The 14,993-nt window shown below is 41.3% G+C and overlaps 1 long non-coding RNA gene across 1 annotated transcript in view; it reads left to right on the top strand.

Moving 5' to 3' along the window:
- The first annotated feature begins 958 nt into the window (after positions 1–958).
- Positions 959–14,993, top strand: part of LOC137150315 (uncharacterized) — a 46,424-nt gene continuing 32,389 nt past the window's right edge. Inside the window, exon 1 of the long non-coding RNA XR_010918944.1 lies at positions 959–1,081. This is a non-coding gene — a long non-coding RNA (uncharacterized lncRNA). The remainder of the gene's footprint in view (positions 1,082–14,993) is intronic.

The raw sequence follows: 14,993 nt of genomic DNA, 5'->3' as shown, positions 1-14,993 counted from the left end.
CTGTAATGCAGTTAGTTCTCCCAGCTGGCATTACCCTAGAAAGTTGTCCTTACATAAACCACTCTTCCGAACTGTAGTGCTTGCATGGCCAGTCCCTTTACCCGAGCTGGCTGGCTGCCCTTAAGTAGTCATGCATTTCCCTGTAGTGCATTGTGTTCACCGTACACATCAAAAGAACCATACACACAAAGCAACCCTCTTGACTGCACTATGTTCTTTTTTGCACGGAGTGTTGTAGCCATGTTGTTCCCAGAATATTAGAGAGACAAGGTGGGTGACGTAGTATCGTTTATTAGACCACCTTCTGTTGGAGAGAGAGAGACAAGCTTTTGAGCTTAGAAGAGCTCTGTGTAAACTCAAAAGTTTGTCTCTCTCACAAACAGAAGTTGGTCCAGTAAAAGATATTACCTCACCCCCCCTTTGTCTTTCTTTTTTGCAGACAGGCTGGAAAAAAGCCCCACTTGATATTGCTAAGAAGTGTTCCATGTGTATATACATACAGGCATCTAAAGTGGCAGTGTTTCAGAGACAAGATTTTAGATGTTAGCCGGGCCCTGCCTCAGCTGAGGTTACACCCTCTACCCCCACTCTGCCTTTGAAAGGAGAAGGGAGGGATCAAGTTAGAGAGACTTAAAACAGAGAGCTCTTTCAGAATCCTGCCAACAGTCACTCCACAGCAGTAAAAAGAAAACCCAGCCCTGAGCTATGTGCTGGAAACCAGACAAAGGAATCTGTACAATGGGGGTGAACTTACACAGTGATGGTGCTGTTTAGTTACAAATAGTAGACAAGAAAACAAACACCCAGCCTCTTAGTTCAAACCACCAAATACAAACTACTGTTCTGCTTTACAGAAATTATTCACATTCCTCTCCAGAGATCCTGCTGCTCCACCACCTTCTATTAGCTGATTGCAGGCAGCCAGCTTGTCAGGTGATTCCACTTTACTCCTGGTACAGATTCCCTAGTGGTGCCTAGTTGTTTACAGCAGGACTTTCTGTGGACCTCTCCTCCCCAAAGTCCTGTGTGAGGCCTGTTCACCTCATTACATCCCCTGCTTTCCCTACAATAACAGAAAACGGTGAGTGCTGGGTGTTACCACATCCTGCCATCTGAGATACTACAATCTTAACTGGATACTTAAAATAGGAAATAACTGTGCTAGTGGTTTGATAATCTTCTGGCAATCAGTAACTTTTTAATTATGATGATTGGATTAGAAGAGTAGATTGCTGACTGCTATTGTTAAGGAAGCATAACACTTTCCATCCTTTCCTCATTTTTCAGCCAATCATAACTTTCACATTTTCTAAGCATTTTCTCTGTTTCTGAAAACTCTTATTTTTAGCTTTCAACAAAATCCTATCAGCTGTGTGTGTCTCTCTCTCTCTCTGAATACCATGACTACATGTAATATGAATGTATAACTTAGTGTGTATATATACACTTTCCCCATTGGAGAAGAATGTTGCCTTTTCTTGTGAAAAACTCTATAGCTGAATACTGTGGGGAAAGCTGAAGTTCAACATGAATATAGCCATTATTGAGTGTTCCAATGACATTTAATATTGGCTTCACGGACTTACGATTATTAAAAATGTTAATGCACAAGCACAGTACATTTCACAAAGGTTTTTTTTTTTTTTTTTTTTAATCAAAGCTCATAAAGTGGCCAGCTAAGGAAAGCTGTGTTTGTGCACAAATGTGGTTAACTTAACTGCATGCAGGAATAGAGATGGCTGCCATGCCCTTTGTACAGTGTGCAGGAGACATTCATTTTAGAAGTACTGTAGCACCATTCTGCTAAAGGGTATGGGACTGGGAATTCTGGTTGTATCTAAAGAGTCCCCATTATGGAATAGCCCATTTCATTGGCATTTTATGCTAGCCAGCAAAGCGTTCTCCTGAAGAGTGGAGCTCCTCCTGTTTGACATTTCTGTTAAATTAATAACTAACTAAGAGAGACAAGGTGGGTGAGGCAGGTAATATCTTTTATGGGAGCAACTTCTGTTGGTGAAAGAGACAAGCTTGTGAGCTACACACAGTTGAAGAAGACCTGAAGGAGAGCTCTGTGTAGTTGTAAGATGCAACATTATACTGGTGTTTCACAGGGCATTCTTGGCAGTCTTTCAGTAAAGTTTGTCTTCTTTCTGGAATAAGAAACAAGTGTCTTTCCCCCTCTCTTCTTTAATATATTGTATAAGCTATACATTCTAGAACGCTTCTATTGTCCTAGTAACATAGTCTAAAGAAGGCAGCGCCCTCTAGCTTTTTCTATGCTCTATTGACTGAACAAGCTGAAAAAAATTGATACAGTATATTGGGAACATTTCCTGTAAGGCCATTCATAGTATTATGTTACTGTATTTTCACTTATATAGATACATACAAGTTGAAGTATTGCCAGACCTTGGGTTTGGGTTTTTTAATGTGTCTTGGATGTCTGTTACATTATCATTAAATGTTGATGGCTGCACTAACTAAACTGAGTTCCCTAATTAAGCACAAATGACAAGAATTAAACTGACTCAGCCACTGAACGGTCACAAAACTAAGAAGAAAGCTATGAAAAACATCCTAATATCAGTCATATGGCATTCAAATATAGAAACAATGCTTTCCCAAAGAGTTGATTGCAATAAGCTTTGCTGGCTTTCCCCAAGTTTAGTGAAACAAAAGTGGGTCAATGACAGACGTGCAACATCCCATCTAAAGTTATTGCTATAGTAATGTAATTCTTTACATTTGTTGGTTAAAATTTTCAGACGTGTCTAAGAAGCCTAGGTCACTTAGACACTCTTGAAAATTTTTCCCATTGTGCCTATTTATCAGAGGACCTCTAAAGTGCATTATAAACGTTGCTGCTTCAATCCTGGCATCATTCCTGTGAGGTAGAAAAGTATAAATCCTATCTCACTCTCAGTGCCTTAGTATCCCCATCCATAAGTGATGTTCACAGCATCAGAAAAGAAGACTGTGGCTTAGCTGGGAAAAGAACCCAGGTTTCCTGATTCTCAGTCCCATGCTAACATAGGGTGACCAGCAGTCCTGATATTAGGGGCTTTGTCTTATATAGGACCCTATTACTCCTCCCTCCCACCCCCAGGATTCTATTAATCCCCCTCCCTGTTCCAATTTTTCAGACTTGCTATCTGGTCACCCATCACTGACCAAGGAGATTCCAAAGAATCCTGTTTGGGTTAATTGATTAATTCACTATGGCACAGAATGATGCAGGCAGGATTTAAGCATTGTAGGACCATATGCAAATGACTTCTGCAGTGCGGCTGGCTGCCAGGAGCCCGGATCTGTAAAGCCTTAAATCCCCCCAGTAGGTCGATGTGATGGACAGTAAGGCATCCATTCTCCAACGAAGGTTAGAATGAGGAGGAAGTCATTAGCTCCCTTACTTCCTACTCCAATTCTTTTTCTGTTAATCCCAATATGGTCAACAGATGCTGCTCTGGAGTTTATCTTTCAGGTCTGCATTCACTTTCTGCAGTGATTGCAATGCAAATGAGAGTGAATTAGTGTTGGGAGGTAGGAAGCATCCTAGTGCTGGGAAAGCAGCACTGCTGCAGTTCAAGGGTCTCAATCCTTATTTCAGAACCGGAAATCTAATAATAGGGCACACAAATAATGTATGCCAGGCAAAAGCTCTTTGGGCCTTTTCGGTGCCATGTTAAAAGGATTTCTTGCAGAGAAAGCAGGGTGCTGAACAGAAACTTGCACATCTAGAAAGGGGAGAAAAGAGCTGGACCGCATGAGGGTTATTATATGAAAGGTGGTGGTGATCAGGTTTTCATTTTTAGAAGACAGAAATTCATAGTCACAACTCAAATTGGAAATGCTGCTTCATTGTTTCACATGGAATTTGTAGCCTATAAAGAGGACAGTGTATTCTGCGGGTTCCAGAAGGGAGCCTGCAGTCTGGACTCTTTAATCCTAGGTTCTATACCCCAGTTTAACACTGACATATGTAGCGTTATTCCATAAGGCTTATGCAGATGTTAATTGACCTCCAGGTCTCAGTTTCCCAGTAAGATGGGGATGGTAACAATAGTTTCCTTTACATAAGTGTTGCGATGCTTAATTCATGAATATTTACATAATTTGTGCTTTGAGACTCTCGTTTAAAAAGTGTTCTAGAGGTTCAGTGTGTTGACAATAAACATTAATCACTTCATTACTGAATGACATTCCAGGTATGCCCAGAAAGCGCTTCTGCAATGTAGCTGACTGTACACAAGGGGAGGAAATGTTCAGTTCACTTGATTATGTGGTTTCATACAAAGCTGCTAGGATGCATGCATAATGTGTGAAGTTAAACTGCTCCAAAGTACTTATTTGTTACTGAACCAGTCATCTATTTAAAGAGACAAGATGGGTGAGGTAATCTTTTATTGAACCAACTTCTCTAATAATATATATTAATAAAATAATATTAAATACATTAATTTTAAATATATTACCTCACCCACCTTATCTCTCTAATATCCTGGAACCAACATGGCTACAACAACACTGCACATACATCTATTTAAAGATGCATAATTCTAAGGACTAGGCTGAGCACAGAAGCAATCCAATAATTAAAACCCATTCTGCTTACTAACAAATCAGTTCTAATTGCTATGTGGAAAGTAGAGCGAAAACTCACCTACATTTGCAGAGTGGCCTTTGTTCATTTAGAAATGCATAAGCACTAAGATGAATCCTGCTCAAACACTTTAAACAAATCAGAATTCAAATTGCAGTTGGATTCCTCTCTGAGACCTTTGCACCTGTGTAGATCCAGTTGCAGGATTGGGGCCTATATTAGGCAAAACATAAGCTGAGCATTAATACTTGCTTAATTTCAAATACATCCCTTCCTGGATAGAGATGGACTAAAGCACATACTTAACTTTAAGTTGAATTGAGACCTAAAAGGGGCTATACAAGTATTAAGATAGATAATTTAAATATATTAGAACCAAGAAGGAATCACATGTATCTGTTCATGAACTCCCTGGTAGGGGACATAGGAGATTGGCAAAGTTGCAAGGAAGTTAAATAAGCCATTTGCCTCCATCTTCACTGTGGAAAATGAGACAATTCCTTTTCAGACGCTGCTTTTCACTGACTGGGCATCCGATGTAACTGTAGTGTAAGTCTAAAGATGATATTAGAACTTCAGCTACTCAAACACAATTAACAGGCTATGACCAGATAGTATTCATTCAAGTCACAAAGGAAATAAAATGTGAAGTAGGAGAGAGATTGCCCTAAGTATTGCATGTGCTGAATTAAAGGAAACTGGATATATTTTTGTATTCTCATTGAAAACATTGAATTTCATTAAACAAAATGTAGTCCAAGAACATTAAAAGCCCTGACAAATCCATCAACTAATAAATGGAAAGGAAAGGGCAGTTCTGATGCATCAGTCAGAACTGCCTCAGATGTGATGCTGCCCATGGTGCAGAAGCATTTCTATATCACCCCGTTGTTACAGCTCCCCTGAACTGGGTGTGCATTGTTTTAAAGAGGAGCTCATCAATGCAGATTGTCTTGCCTCCATTCAGGAAATTGACTGAAAGTGTAATTAAGGAGAAAGAAACACAAGACTTGAATAAGTATAAACGGAAGGAGCCAAAACAGCATGACTTAACTATGGGTACATCATGCTTCTTTAACCTATTAAAACTCATTGAAAGGATTTGAAAACATCTGATAAAGTTGGCTGGTGGATGTAGTTTCATTAGATTTTTTTCTTCCAAAGGCTTTTAACAAGGTTTTTCATAAAACCCTTACATTAAAATAAATAACCGGAGGAAGAGGCAATAACCTACTGTGGATTAAAAACTGGTCGAGTGGTAGGAAATAAAGAATAATTCTAGAAGCCTGCTCCTATAAATTGTGTTCATAGTTGGGTACCCCAGCCGTCCGTGTTGGGACCAGTATCATTCAAGGTATTTGCCAGGCCAAGCAGAAGTAGGTTTTGTGGGGGTTTTTTCCCTGGTACATCTGCCTGAGTGCTGTTGCTACTGCAGAGCAGGGCCCAGTTCCACAACAAAGCACTATTCTGCTTTGTAGAAGGAAAACAAGGAACAAGAGGTGCAGCATCTTGTACAAAGCTTTCCCTACTGCAGGACCTTTTGTGCCATCACTTCAGATGGATTACAGATAACAAGCACAATAAACTGCTTTTATGCAGGGGCCATCTGATACACTCTGACACAAGTGCCCCTGTTGAAGAGCCGTCAGCTGCACTGAAACAAGAAGCCGCTTTCACTTTTTCCTGTATAAGCAAGAAACCTGAAATCAAGGGCACAGTCAAAACTGTCTTCAGCCATAACACGAGAAAGAAAAGTTGGCTGCTTAATGGAAGTGGCCTTCTAATGAAGGTGGATCATAACTGCAGTCAATAAGTATGAGGATATTCTGGGGTAATCTCTTAAGACATGAGATTTCTTTACATGGGGGCTACCTTGAATAGTTTTTCCTGTACTTATTGCAGGGTCAGCTATTTAATTCAAAAAAGCACAGGAGGATAAATGTACTTCTGTTCTTCATGCACCCATGTGTATGAAGACCACCTCTCTCCCCTCCCAAATCCAGGGATCTTTAGGCAGCTCCTACTCAAATAAGTTCTCAGGTACAACTACATGATACAGAAAATATCAGCACTGAGAGTGAAGAGGAAAGGTATGAGTAAATATGAATTCCTACCTTTGACATCAGCTGTTCCCTCTTTCATCATAACCGTATGGTACTAATAAATCACAGATATAAGAAACAACCATGCTTACTTCTGACCTCCTTTATCTCCATGATACATGTACTAAGATGTACAGAGAAAATGGACAAAGACACTCCAACAGCCAATATTCATATCCTATTTAGATATTACTTCTACTCAGCAAGTAGCTGCACATGCTTAGGTCTATGTATATGTCTCAACTACACTGGAAATCAGTTGGAGGAAGGACCTCACTACCTTTGTGAATATGGGCCCGAGTGCCTAGCACAATAGGGTCCCATTCCTGGTTGGGATCTGTGAGTGCTACTGTATAATCAAAACACACACAAAAAGCTGTAACCTGGACATTGCTGCTGCTTCTCCTTCTTGGTAGTCTTAGGACCCCTGCCAAAAGAAATATATTGTATCAAGCCACATGTTCCATGCTGTATTACATTTCTTTTTCTTTGATTAGAAAGGGAGGAGATCTCAGGTTTGTATTGCAGCGCTGCCATTTTTCATAGGATGACAACACTTACTGTATCTTTCTAGCTACTGGCATCTCTCTCTCCCCACATCTCACTCTATGGTCTGGTCTGGCGTCCTGTGATCTTCCCCTTTCTGTCCCCAGTGTGCCAACTACTCCCAAATCCTTTAGCGCATATTGAACACCTGCTTTAGCTGTGCAGAATGAACTTTCCCTTTTGTAGGCTGCATGCAAATGTTTGCATCGTGTGTGTGCGTGTGTACGTGCGTGCACACGCTGTCCTGACTGCGGAGGACAAACTCCTTTATCCCTTACAAAGTGCTTGTCGAAGTGTTAAGGTTAATGATCCATGGCCTAACATAAAGAGGCAACTTTGCATGTCCATGACTTGTACTGACAGTTGTATAGCTCTCTGTGAAACCTTGGTTGCATTTGGCCATTTGTATTCTAGTCTATTTATTTCATAAATTTATGACAAGCAGCAAACACATCACCTGTTTTTTCATATGAGTTTTTGTGTAACTAGCCCTATGGAAAAGGATTCATTGTACTGAAACAGAGAATTAAGGCTCTCTGTGAAAAGAAATGGCAAACTCTGCAGCCAACATGCATATCATATTTATTCTGCAGTGTCTAATGTAAATTAACTTTAATATTCTGACAACAAATAGAAGAACATCTGATCTTCATCACTGGGACATAGTCATAAAACAGCCCGAAGTAGTTTTGTAACTCTCTGTGCCATAAGCATTCATATTTATTTTTCTGTACATAACGTGCAAGGTATACAGTATTGACAGAATTTTCAACACTGGCATTGGTGCAAATGACATTTTAAATACCATGACCTGAAATGGAGAAGACAAAACAGGAGAGATGCATCCTTTGTTTGTATAGAAAAATCAGGAGAGTAGTACTAGGGGGAAATGAACGTGCTGTTTTTTGGATTCTGAATCAATGATGCTAACCTCTCGAGAGGCAAACAGAGGAGGTAGAAGTACACCTCAGGCTTCCAGCTACATAATGAGCACGATGCAGTGTGTGCTGATAGAGTCTATAACTGCAGTGGTCAGTGCTGCCAGGTGTGCTTTTGTTATTTGACTGCCGGGTTCTGATTAGAGACAAGCCATGGAGATAGTGATTAAATCAGGGCAGAAGAGCCATGGCAATATGTGTGGTCATGAATGTCATCTGCTCCATGAAGCGATGTCAAGGAGCAGGTGAGAAGACACCTGTGCAAGAAGACTTAAGCTGGCAGTTCACGGTGATTACCTGCAGTGTCAGTGGCAATACCTGTCCCCCAGCACTCTGCGCTTTTCCTCATGCTCTCTAGAGAGAGTTAAGTTCTAGTGGTGCCTGTCTCTCCCCACGCTGAAGAGGAGTGAAGATTCACCTCTTCATCCTGCCCTCCATTCCCACCCCCAACTATAGCAGTGATGGTGGTTCCTGATGTGGCATCTCTCTAGCTTTGGGTTTTGGCAAAAAGGGAGTAAAGATCTCCTGCTGATAATACTCTCTGATTCGCTGCCTCTTGCTCCATGAGTGGGGAGAGAGTCCAAGAGCTGGGGCAGACCTGACTCTCTCTGTCTATCTGTCTGTGTGAGAGAAGTGATATGGGGAGCAGATGTAGGAAGGATTGATTGGTGATGGGAGTCATACGCACAGGGGAATGGGTACTTCCACCCCCAGCAATCCTCTCTCACATTTGACAACTATGTACATGAAAGGCTTTGATTCAGAGTGGGGTTAGGTTGGCATTCATCCCAACTGGGCTGGGGTTCAGGTTCAGCTGGACCAAAAGCTGCTAGAAAATGATGTCAATATTGTTTACTTAAGACTTTGCCGTTGGGGTCCATGCAAACTATATCCAGAAAATTATATCCTCTTGTGGGTCTGGATTTGACATAAACAAAAACAGTTAGGGCAGAGTTGGATTGTGAATTAAAATGTAACCCTTGGCAATTCAAGGGGAAGGCTTGGATTTAAGGTTGTAGTTCAGTCCTATAGTCAATGAAAGCTATAACATGCAGTGGTTGCTCTTTTAAAAGTCAACATTTGTCAACAGATTATCATTTTCCTAAAAGTGGGTATCTTGGGTACCACTGTGTGGTAACAGCTGGTATATGAAAACTGTTGTTTAAAAAATATCCTCCACTGTAAGTTTTGTATTATAGAAAATTAGGTTGGATGGACAACAGAAATGAAATAAGAGTATTGTACATTAATGGAAATGGCCAATCACTTAGCACAGTATTTGGTCATGATATTTCGTTCTACTTTGCAATTACCATTCTTTACCAGGCTCAAACTTCCCCAGAAAAGTTGACTGCTTTCCTTCACCCTCTCCCACTGTTAGCAGCATTGGAAAACAAATCCTGAAACAGAAAACCTAAGAAAAGAAGCACTTTCATTATCCTGGTTGTTAATGAGACTGTCACTCTTCAGGGTATCAAGCACCAGAAAGCTTGTTGCTAGGCAAAGGCACAAATTAGCTTTGTCATGTTGTTCCATGGATGAGTCTGAAGGTCTGAGTTTAAGCAAGCAGCTGAATTTCAGGCGTGGTTTAACATTTACTTCATTTAAAAACTAGTATTTAGAATGAATTAAAAAATCCTTTAACTTGTGTTGCTATGTCCTGCTAGTGTGTCTCTGTGTGTGTATTGTGTTTGTGTGTGTTTGTTTTTTTTATTGTAGCACTGTCTCCAAAGCCTTGCATTAAAGTCCTTTTTACTAAAATAACATTTATAAAGTCTGATTTTCTGGCTATCATTTATATTAAATTTTACATAGTAAGTTTGCCATAAACATTACTGTGCCATGATCTTTAACAACATAAGGTGTTCATTGTCTTGCATACATTTATTTATATATCAACCTATCTTCAAATGGCCTTCAAACATGCAATAAATCAAAACATCATCTCCATGGAAGGAGGGAAATTTGCATTAAACTAGGAGTCACCACAATGTGACATGAAGGTGCATTGCATACAGCACAACAATGTGATCTTTCTAGTCTTGTCTGGACACAGACACGAGACTGCTATAATTTCTGTACTAGTGAATGGTGAGTTAAGATCACTTTTAAGAAAAACACACCATGAAAAGTAGCTACTGTACAGACATAACTGGCTTACTGGTTTAAGCTTAGGTTAATTTGACTGTTTGTTGCCGAGAGATGAAAAAGTGTCCATCTGTTGAAGAGTGAAAATATTTACTCAGTAGATAATCTCTGTCTATACATGCACACGCACACACAGCATATGTGCGGACACACATACCTGCATACTGCTTTGACATCAATGAAGAATTTGACTCTTTCATTCCATTCAACAAAAAAGACCCAGGGTGAAATCCTAACCACATTGAAATCAATTGCTATTGACTTCAGTAGGGCCAGGATTTCACCCTGTGTATTCTGGCCTTCCAGCCTCTGTCAGGGAAGAATAGAACAAAAGTAGCAGCTTACACAGGCACTCAGAAAGGAGGCTTAAAATGGGGTCAGTTCACAGGCGATTCCAGCTGACTTGTCCAATGGATGATGATAAAATGGGGATAGCCTTTATGGAAAATCTTTTCTTCCTGTATGACATACTGGTACATGCTAAATTTTCTAAGGAAATCAAACCCCATTTATTATCTCTTGCCAGCGTGGATAATGGTCACTCCAGTACTTCATCTAGCACGTCTAATTCTACATAAAGAGACCATATATCTCCTGGGCGGGTAGATGTTTCAATTCAATACAGAATTAACAGCAATATTGTTGAAATAATTGTTTTAACTTTATTGTAGAAAATTCTCAGTCATTACAAATAAACTAAACTGGGCATAGAAGTGTGACCAGGGGTGAATGACATTAATTCTGACATCTCTAGGCAATTTCATGAAGATGTCTTTGACGTTTATATCATTTAGATTTATGGAGATTCAACCTGTTCAGTCATGCAGCTAAGGAGGAAACAGACTCTTCAACAAAATGAAGCTATGTAGAACTGGGATAATAGCATTGCTTGTTTATTGGGGTGTGTGGGAGGGGGTTGAGTATACACAAGTGCATGTAGAAGAGGCTATATTTGTATTTTCACATTTCAAGGAGTGTTTTCCAGAGCCATTTGGCTTACACGTAGCTTTTTATTTGTGACTTATTCAGTGATGTCTAACATAATTTTGAATACAATATTACCGCTGAAGCAAATATCTGATGCTTGGTGATTGTCCTTGTGATATGTTTGTGTGTCATGGGTCAAGGTTGTGGATTTTTTAAAACTAATTAAATGAAATTAGGGGAGGGTATTTTAGCAGCATTTTGCTGCATTAAGCAGCAGGGATAGCACCTATGAAAAGGGGATGCTAGGAAAATGCAGTCCTTTTTTACATTATTTGTGTGTAATTGAGTAGACTGCTGGAGTGACATCAAATAAAAAGTTACTGTCCAAACAGAGATGGGATGGAGAACTTGTTTTGACATTACGTTGGTCTCTTAAAGGTGTACAGTAAAAATATTGGCATTGGCAAAAGCAGGTGTGACATAAGGTTGTGTGTGGGTGGAGGGCAGGGAATGGTTTTGCTACTGCTAAAGGAATAACTGTTCTTAAAAAGGAGGGCTGGGTTTGTTTGTTTTTTCCCCTCCTAACATCTTTTTTTAGAAAGAAATTTCCAATAATTAGGAAACCATACTCTATCCTGCTGCTCCATCAACCTATGCAGCTGTGAGTATTTTCCAGTTAATAGCAAGGAAAGAAAATCCCCTTGGCACCATATTTTTTCTGTACTATAGGTTATTTAAAAAAAACAAAAACCAAACAGGTCATACATTTTAATGTGTTTATCCCACATAGTTGCACACTGTCTTCCTGCTAGGGGATGACTCTTCAGAAATAAAGTTCTGTTCAACCATTAGTCTATTATACTCCCAGTGTGTACAGATCAAGGGCAAGTTCTCACCTGGTGTAAACACATAACAGTGCTGAAATCAATGTAGCTATAAGAGCTTACACTCGATATTCCAGCAATTGGGAACTAAATTAGACTGCCCTGATTGGATGCCACAGCGTCCTTCTTCACTAGAAGCATTATGTCCTATCATGTGTTGTGTTTATCAAAATGTGAGCATGTAATGCCATAGCAGGTAGAAAAAAAGTGAAATCCCAGAAAACTGTTCACTGTAATGCTGCCATGATGAGAATATTGAGGAGGGACAGAAAATGGTGCATGTGTTGCTCACGATTGTGCACATGAGAAGACACAGTGGGTGTGGCATTTTGAAAGGGAGGAATATGAATCCCTTCCTCCAGAAGAAGCAAGAAAAGATGAGTAAAGAGGTGAGTAACTTACGGCTGGCTAAAGCAGCAATGAAAGGCTTATTTTTCCACCACCAAATACATACTGGTTGTGTTGCTAGGAGATGCTCTGTAGTTTTTAATGGACTGATCATGCATTTGTAAGCAATCTTTGGTTGGCTTTGGCATGTGCACTGTCAGTATTCACCTTTGAGTTAGGAATCAAGGGAGTGCCCCAATTTTTATTATGGATTATGTATTTTACATGGATGACTTCTCTTTCTTTGTTACAAGTCATTTCCTTTTAGGCTTGCACTGTTTTCCATTCATCGTTCACATTCCAGATTCAAGCTGATCCTATCTCCTGAGTAGTTCCACCAGTGAGAGACAGCAATATGCTGCACCAGATAACAGGGCAGCATCAGGGTGTCATATTCTGCTGTGAAGGGACATCACTTTGAATGGTGGCGGTGGCTGCATAGCCTTCAAATACATGTTTAGTGCTGCTGTGATCTGGACTCATGCTAGCCATCTTGAACTCCACCTTCCCAGTATATTAATAAGTGTAACTTGTCTCTGACAAGTCTTTACTGGGGAGCTGGGCAAAGAATCTACACCGTGCTGTTGTTTTTTCTCTGTGTACTCTTTTTATGCATGCCTGAGATTATATTATTTGCAGCTTTGTACTCTTTGCTTAATGGATATATCTCATGCCAAAGCTATTTGCCATAGTTGCACGTGTTCAGCTGTGTGTCAGGTCCCAGGAATCACATGCAGATGAGGGTGCTGCGTTAAATGTTACTTTTTTCTTATTTAAAGCTACTCTTATTGAACTACCCCCACTGACTGCTGTCACACATGGACCATTGGGCTAGAGTTGCTGGGGTAGCACGTTGCTAGGCTGCGCTGTCTGGGAGAGGTATTGGGTGCCCTGCTTTAACCTAAGCCATGCGTCCAAAGCATGCCTCTTCCACACCACCTGTTGCATTCACAGTGGCCTTTTGTCATGATACCAGAGGCTCGCAAACTTTTTGTATTGGCAACCCCTTTCACACATCAAGCCTCTGAGTAGGACCCCCCGCCCTTTATAAATGAAAAACGGGGGCAGGGGGGAAATTTAATTTAATTTTAATTTAACTGGGGGTGTCATCACCGTGCCTGGCGCGGGGCTGACAGCTCACAACCCCCAGTTTGAGAACCCCAGCTACATGCTGTAATGTTTAGTGTAGCCAGCACCTCCACCAGAAGATGGTGCTATATCCTTATCGTAATGTTAAGTGGTTGATCTGACTTGGGAGGTTAGCCACAAGTTCTGTGCTGCCTGTGTACTGGAGTTGGTACTTGGGGGTTCCTAGGGTGAACATCTTTCCAAAAGATACATGCAGGAGCCCGCCCCTCCTGCCCTGGAACCTTCACCTGCCCTGGGTAGGGAGGTGGGCTGCCTGAGAGCAGTCCCTGGCCCATGTCCCCAGCCCTTGGAGCACGCCACCCAGGGTAGGTGAAAGGCCTGGGGATCCTTCCCTGGGTGGCTCTTACTACTGCCCAGCTCCAGCATCTGGCCTGACCAGGAGGTGGGGCCTCAGGAGGAGAGGAGGAACAGGAGGCAGAATATCATGGCAAGGGGAGGCTAAGGCCCATCTCAGTCCCCTCACTGGGAAGAGGCTGGTGCTGCCCCTGAGCCTCAGGCAGGCATGGAGCAGCACCACAGGGAATCTGGGACAAATGCTCTCCTGGAGTCATTCAGCCCCTGACTGGGACTTGAACTGTGCATTCTGGGACTGTCCCACCCAATTCAGGACAGGTGGTCACCCTAGGTGTTCCAATAAATCCCAGTGATTCCATAAGTGAGTATTACAATAGTTTGGGCCACCTCCTAGAATTGTTGACTTTAAGGCCAGAAGGGACCATTGTGATCATCTAGTCTGAACTCCTGCATATCACAGGCCACAGAACCTCATCCACCCACTCCTGTCATAGACCCATAACCATTGGCTGAGTTACTGAAGTTCTCAAATCATGATTTAAAGACTTCAAGTTACAGAGAATCCAACATTTACTCCACTTTAAACCAACAAGTGACCCGTGCCCCATACTGCAGAGAAAGGCAAAAAAAAAAAAAACCCCCAAAAAACCCAGGCTTTCTATCAATCTGCCCTGGGGGAAAATTCTTCTCTGACCCCAGATATGGTGCTCAGCTGGACTCTCAGCCTGTGGGCAAGACCCACCAGCCAGACAGCTGGGAAAATATTAATAACTCAGAAGCTAGGCTCTCCCCCCCCCTTCCCCCGGTCTAGTGTCTCCTCACTGGCCATTGGGAATATTTGCTACTAGCAGTCACAGATTGCCTACAATGGCATGTGGCCCATCCCATTGTGCCATCCCCTCCATAAACGTGTGAAGCTCAGTCTTAAAACAAGTTAGGTTTTTTGCCCCCATTACTTCCCTTGGAAGGCTGTTCCAGAACTTCATTCCTCTGATGGTTAGAAACCTTCTTCTAACTT

Source organism: Emydura macquarii, unplaced genomic scaffold (genome assembly GCF_026122565.2).
Source record: "Emydura macquarii macquarii isolate MOO-44397 ecotype Brisbane River unplaced genomic scaffold, CSIRO-AGI_Emac_v2 contig_968, whole genome shotgun sequence".
Lineage (NCBI taxonomy): Eukaryota > Metazoa > Chordata > Testudines > Chelidae > Emydura > Emydura macquarii.
Note: the sequence above shows the minus strand (reverse complement) of the source record. Positions and strands in the feature narration are given on the sequence as shown.